The sequence below is a fragment of the Arachis ipaensis genome, chromosome B06, assembly GCF_000816755.2.
Source record: "Arachis ipaensis cultivar K30076 chromosome B06, Araip1.1, whole genome shotgun sequence".
Classification (NCBI taxonomy): domain Eukaryota; kingdom Viridiplantae; phylum Streptophyta; class Magnoliopsida; order Fabales; family Fabaceae; genus Arachis; species Arachis ipaensis.
Window position 1 is genome coordinate 47,673,626 of NC_029790.2, and position 5,962 is coordinate 47,679,587.

General features: G+C 38.8%; 1 long non-coding RNA gene across 1 annotated transcript; it reads left to right on the top strand.

The window, feature by feature from the left end:
* On the top strand, positions 5,042 to 5,683 carry LOC110263978. Its single transcript, XR_002349703.1, has 2 exons — positions 5,042 to 5,459; positions 5,571 to 5,683. It is a non-coding gene; the product is annotated as an uncharacterized LOC110263978 (long non-coding RNA).

Here is a 5,962-nt window from a genome sequence, read left to right on the forward strand (position 1 = left end):
GGGCTCTCTTGTTTGCTCTATCCTTTTCTTAGTGATGGGTTTGTCCCCTTCAATGAGGATGTCTTCATCTATGACAACTCCAATTGAATTGCATAGGTGACAGATGAGATGGAGAAAGGCTAATCTTGCCAAAGTGGAGCGCTTGTCAGCTACTTTGTATAGTTCTAGAGATATGATCTCATGAACTTTTACTTCCTCTCCAATCATGATACTATGGATCATGATAGCCTGGTCTACAGTTACTTCAGATCTGTTGCTAGTAGGAATGATACAGCGTTGGATGAACTCCAACCATCCTCTAGCCACGGGCTTAAGGTCAGGCCTTCTCAGCTGAACCAGCTTACCTTTGGAGTCTCCCTTCTATTGCACTCCTTCTACACAGATGTCCATGAGGACTTGGTCCAACCTTTGATCAAAGTTGACTCTTCTAGTGAAAGGATGAGGAACTCCTCTCATTATTGGCAAGTTGAATGCCAACCTTACAGTTTCCGGACTGAAATTCAAGTATTTCCCCCAAACCATTATGAGCCAATTCTTTGGGTTTGGGTTCACACTTTGATCATGGTTCTTAGTGATCCATGCATTAGCATAGAACTCTTGAACAATTAAGATTCCGACTTGTTGGATGGGGTTGGTGAGAGTTTTCCAACCTCTTCTCCGAACCTCGAGTCGGATCTCTGGATATTCACCATTTTTGAGCATGAAGGGGACCTCAAGGATCACCTTTTTGTTGGCCACAACTTCATAGAAGTGGTCTTGATGTACTTTTGAGATGAATCTCTCCATCTCCCATGACTCGGAGGTGGAAGCGATTGCCTTCCCTTTCCTCTTTCTAGAGGTTTTTCCGGCCTTAGGTGCCATTAATGGTTATGGAAAAACAAAAATCAGAGCTTTTTCCCACACCAAACTTAAAAGGTTTTCTCGTCCTCCAGCAAAAGAAGAAAGAAAGGAGGAGAAGAAGAAGAAATAGAGGAGATAGAGGGGTGCTTTGGATTTGGCAAAGTGGGGGTTTTAAGTGTGTATGATGTGTGAAAGTGAAGGTGGTAAGGAGGGGTATTTATAGGGTAAGAGAGAGAGAGAAGTCGTGTATGAAGGGGTTGGGTTTGGGAGGGAAATGTTTTGAATTTGAATGGTAAGAAGGTAGGGTTTTATGATGGGTTTTGGGGAATATTGGATGGATATGAGTGGTGAAGAGATTATGGGGAAGAGGGTAGGATTTGATAGGTGAATAGTGTTTGGAGAAGAGTGTTATGGAAAGGTGTAAAGGATAGAGAAAGAGAGGTGGGGTAGGTGGGGATCCTGTGGGGTCCACAGATCCTGAGGTGTCAAGGAATTCGGGTCCCTGTAACTTTCTGGCTTTTAAATGCCCTCTGTGTGCCAATTCTGGCGTTTAACGCCAACTCTGCTACCTTTCCTGGCGTTAAACGCCAGGCTGATGCCCTTTTCTGGCATTTAACGCCAACCAGACACCCTTTTCTGGTGTTGAACGCCAATCTGTCTGCCAATTCTGGCGTTTAACGCCAGCTAGACAGCCAGACACCCTTTTCTGGCGTTAAACGCCAGTCTGTCTGCCAATTCTGGCGTTTAACGCCCAAAATGTTGCTAGACTGGGTGTTAAATGCCCATTCTGCTATCCTTACTGGCGTTTAAACGCCAGTAAGCCTGTCCTCCAGGGTGTGCTGTTTTAATGCTGTTTTTGATTCCGTTTTAATTCTGTAGTTGTTTTTGTGACTCCACATGATCATCTACCGAAAGAAAACATAACATGACAATGGAAAAAATGTTTATAAAAATAAATATAATTAAATAACATTGGGTTGCCTCCCAATAAGCGCTTCTTTAATGTCAATAGCTTGACAGTTAGCTTATAGAGAGCTTCACAGAGACTCAAAGCATAATGGTGGCCTCCCAACACCAAACTTAGAAGTTAAGTGTGGGGGCTCTGTTTAACCTGTATTGAGAGAAGCTTTTCATGCTTCCTCTCCATGGTTATAGAAGAAGATCCCTGAGCCTTAAACACAAGGTAGTCCTCATTCAATTGAAGGACTAACTCTCCTCTGTCCACATCAATCATAGCTTTTGTTGTGGCTAGGAAGGGTCTTCCAAGGATAATGGATTCATCCTCATCCTTTCCAGTGTCTAGGATTATGAAATCAATAGGGATGTACAGGCCATCAACCTTCACTAAGACATCCTCTACAAGTCCATAAGCCTGTTTCCTTGATTTGTCTGCCATTTCTAGTGAGATTCTTGCAACTTGTACCTCAAAGATCCCTAGTTTCTCCATTACAGAGAGTGGCATGAGGTTTATTCCTGACCCCAGGTCACACAGAGCCTTCTCAAAGGTCATAGTGCCTATGGTACAGGGTATTAAGAATTTTTCGGGATCTGGTTTCTTCTGAGGTAATTTCAGTTGAACCAAAGCATTCAGTTCATTAATGAGCAATGGAGGTTCATCCTCTCAAGTCTCATTACCAAATAGCTTGGCATTCAGCTTCATGATTGCTCCTAGAAATCGAGCAACCTGCTCTTCAGCAATATCTTCATCCTCTTCAGAAGAAGAATAGTCATTAGAGTTCATGAATGGCAACAATATGTTCAGTGGAGTCTCTATGGTCTCTGTGTGAGCCTCAAATTCCTTTGGTTCCTCATTAGGGGGAACTCCTTAGTGGTCAGTGGACATCCATTGAGGTCTTCCTCACTAGAAATCACTGCCTCTTCCTCCTCTATAGGTTCGGCCACTTTGGGTATATTGATGGCCTTGCACTCTCTTTTGGGATTCTCTTCTGTACTGCTTGGGAGAGTACTAGGAGGAGTTTTAATAACTCTTTTACTCAGCTGACCCACTTGTGCCTCCAAATTTCTAATGGAGGACCTTGTTTTAGTCATGAAACTGAGAGTGGTCTTAGATAGATCAAAGACTATGGTTGCTAAGTCAGAGAGACTCTGCTTAGAATTTTCTGTCTGTTGCAGAGAAGATAATGGAAAAGGCTTGCTATTGCCAAACCTATTTCTCTCACCATTATTATTATTGAAGCCTTGTTGAGGCTTCTGTTGATCCTTCCATGAGAAATTTGGATGATTCCTCCATGAAAGATTGTAAGTATTTCCATAGGATTCTCCCATATAATTCACTTCTTCCATTCTAGGATTCTCAAGATCATAAGCTTCTCATTCAGAGGAGGCTTCTTTAGTACTGCCAGATACAGCTTGCAATCCAGTTAGATTATGAGAAATCATATTGACTTGCTGAGTCAATATTTTATTCTGAGCCAATATGGCATTCAAAGTATCAATCTCAAGAACTTCTTTCACTACAAGAAAATGGAACATTTGTAACAAAAATTTTGTATCAAATTTAAAATTGTTACCAAAAAATAATTTTTTGTAATAATAATTGGTAATTGTTACAAAAGAATAATTTTTTGTAATAACATTACAAATTGTTACAAAACATGCTAATATTTTGTAACAACCTAAATTTTGTTGTTACAAATTATGTTAGTTTTTGTAACAAACATTTGTTTTGTTACGAAATATTATAATATTTTGTAAGAAAAAATAAAGAAGTTGCAAAAATTCGTAATATTTTATAACAAAAAATTAATTTGTCACAAATTCAACATTATTTGTAATAAGTTATTTGTTTGTCACAAAATGTAAATATATTTTATAACAATTTTTTTTTCAAAATGCTAAACATGCTAAAAAATTTGTTTATATAATTTTTTCAAAATAATTTTATTTTGTTTCAAAAATTAAAATTTTTTACATATTGTTCATATTCATTAATTTTTATTCATAATAAGATTTCTAATGTTAATTAGAAATTAATTTGTGAAAGCATACAAAAATTTAAAATTATATTTATAAAGAACAATAATTAAATATAAAAGAAAAAAAAACTAAGACACTAAGTTTGCTGAATGTAAAAAGTAATAGGGTGAAGCAGCGCCTCACTCATCTCTACGCCGTCTACTCCACCAAGCACAATGTCTAAGACCCCTAATTTTGAAAAGTTATTAATTAATTATTTATGATCTATTATATTTATTTACGATTATATTTTTAGAAATTTTTATACAAAAAATTCAATGGTATTTCAAAGATAATTACTTTATATTTAATTTGGTTTTAAATTATTACTTTATTTTATTACTTTATTAATAATTTTACTCTAAATTAAACAAAACTTTAATTTACACTCTCAAAACACTAAACCCTAACTTAATCCCAATTTTACTTGAACCTAATTTTCTATCGTAACCCTCTAACACAAAAACAGCAGCCACATCCCTCACTCACTCACCCACGGTCATACACTCACACTCAATACACATAAAAAAAAACCTAACAGCAATTGGTCACACACTCACACTCAATACACACAAAAAGAAACCTAACAGCAGTTGGAAAAGAAATAAAAGAAAGAAAGGGGAAGAGGGGAAGCACGAAGAGGGAGAAAGGGGAGAGAGAAGAAAGGACATCCGAGGGTGAGAGAGGGTCACGCTGCTGCCACCGCCAGAACCGCGAGGAGAGGGAGTCGCGCCGTCAGCCGCGTCACCGTCCGTGAAGCCATCGCAGTCCGTGAAGCCATCGCCATCAGCTGCGTCGTTATTGTCATCGCTGGTTTTCACCAGGCCTTGTTACCACCGCCACGCCGTGCTCCATGCGGTCGCTGCCACTGTTCTGTCACAAGAGAAGGACGCACGAGGGAGGAAACAGAACCGCGAGGGAGCTCAGCCATGGAGAGAGGAGACGCGCGTCAGATCTATCGCCACCAGTCCGCCTATCGCCAAACCACGTCACCGTCTGTGAAGCTGTCTCTGTCGCCGCTGCCGGAGGTCGCCATGGGTGCCGCCGCTCCACTTCTGTCATTCTTCTTTTTACAGTGAGTTGCCCGCACCTTGAACTGTGTTTTGTTTTGTTTGTATTCTCGTAGTCCTGATTATTCGATATGTTCTGCTATTGGAATTGGAATACTTCACTGTTGCTCTAGTTCTTAGTCTTAATCTTACTATATTTTTCTGCTACCGTCTAAAATTAGAACAATCAGATGATTAGTATTTTAAATCTTTTTTGTATATATAGTAATATGGACTGGTAACTGGCAATATCGCAGGGCTTATGTTTTATTGGGTAAACTTTCAGTTTTTTGCATTGTTGACGAGGAAATCTTAGGTTCATTTTAAATTTTTAACCATGGAACATCAAGATTTAGTGGATAAGAATGAAGATAGCGTTTAATCGATCAAAAAGGTTAGCAATACTGAAGATCGGGATAAGATGAATGAGGTTGAAGGTGTAAAATCTGAGTTGATTAATGTTGATGAGAGCAAGGATTTGCAATCTGAAACTTAATTGAACTGATTGTATTTGCCCACCTATCTACAGTGGCTGAAGATGATGCTTCCTTGGTCAAGCAAATTGGCCAAAGTTTCTGGTATTCTAAAATAGAGGTATATACCTCTTCTTATATTCATGAATAGTCAGTTTTGTTCCTTGTTAACATACATGCATCATCTATGTATGGAAGACTAAACATAGATCGAATCCATTTTCTTATCAAGGCAAGAAGGGAGGAACAAATCCAGGCTGCTCATGACGAAGCCATGTTTGGTGCTTCAGCACTTCCACCTCCTACCAGTACTGACAGTGAGCCTGAAAGGGAGAATGAGAAGAAGTTGATAAAAAAGATGTTGTTACAAGCCTCTTAAGTGAAACGGTAAGTGGTTTCACTGCAGACTTATATGGATAAGCATGATGAGTCATTTAAGTAATCCTTATATTTGTGTGTGCATTTGTTGTTGAATAATTTCTCACATTAAGTTGTTATTGCTACTCTATACTTGCTGTTGGTTGCTGCTGATTTCCCCCCTCATTGCTTGCTTGTTGAATGATTGTTAAATTAAATGAGAATGGAAATGCTGCTGAGTTATTGTTGTTTGTGTTGGAATAGATG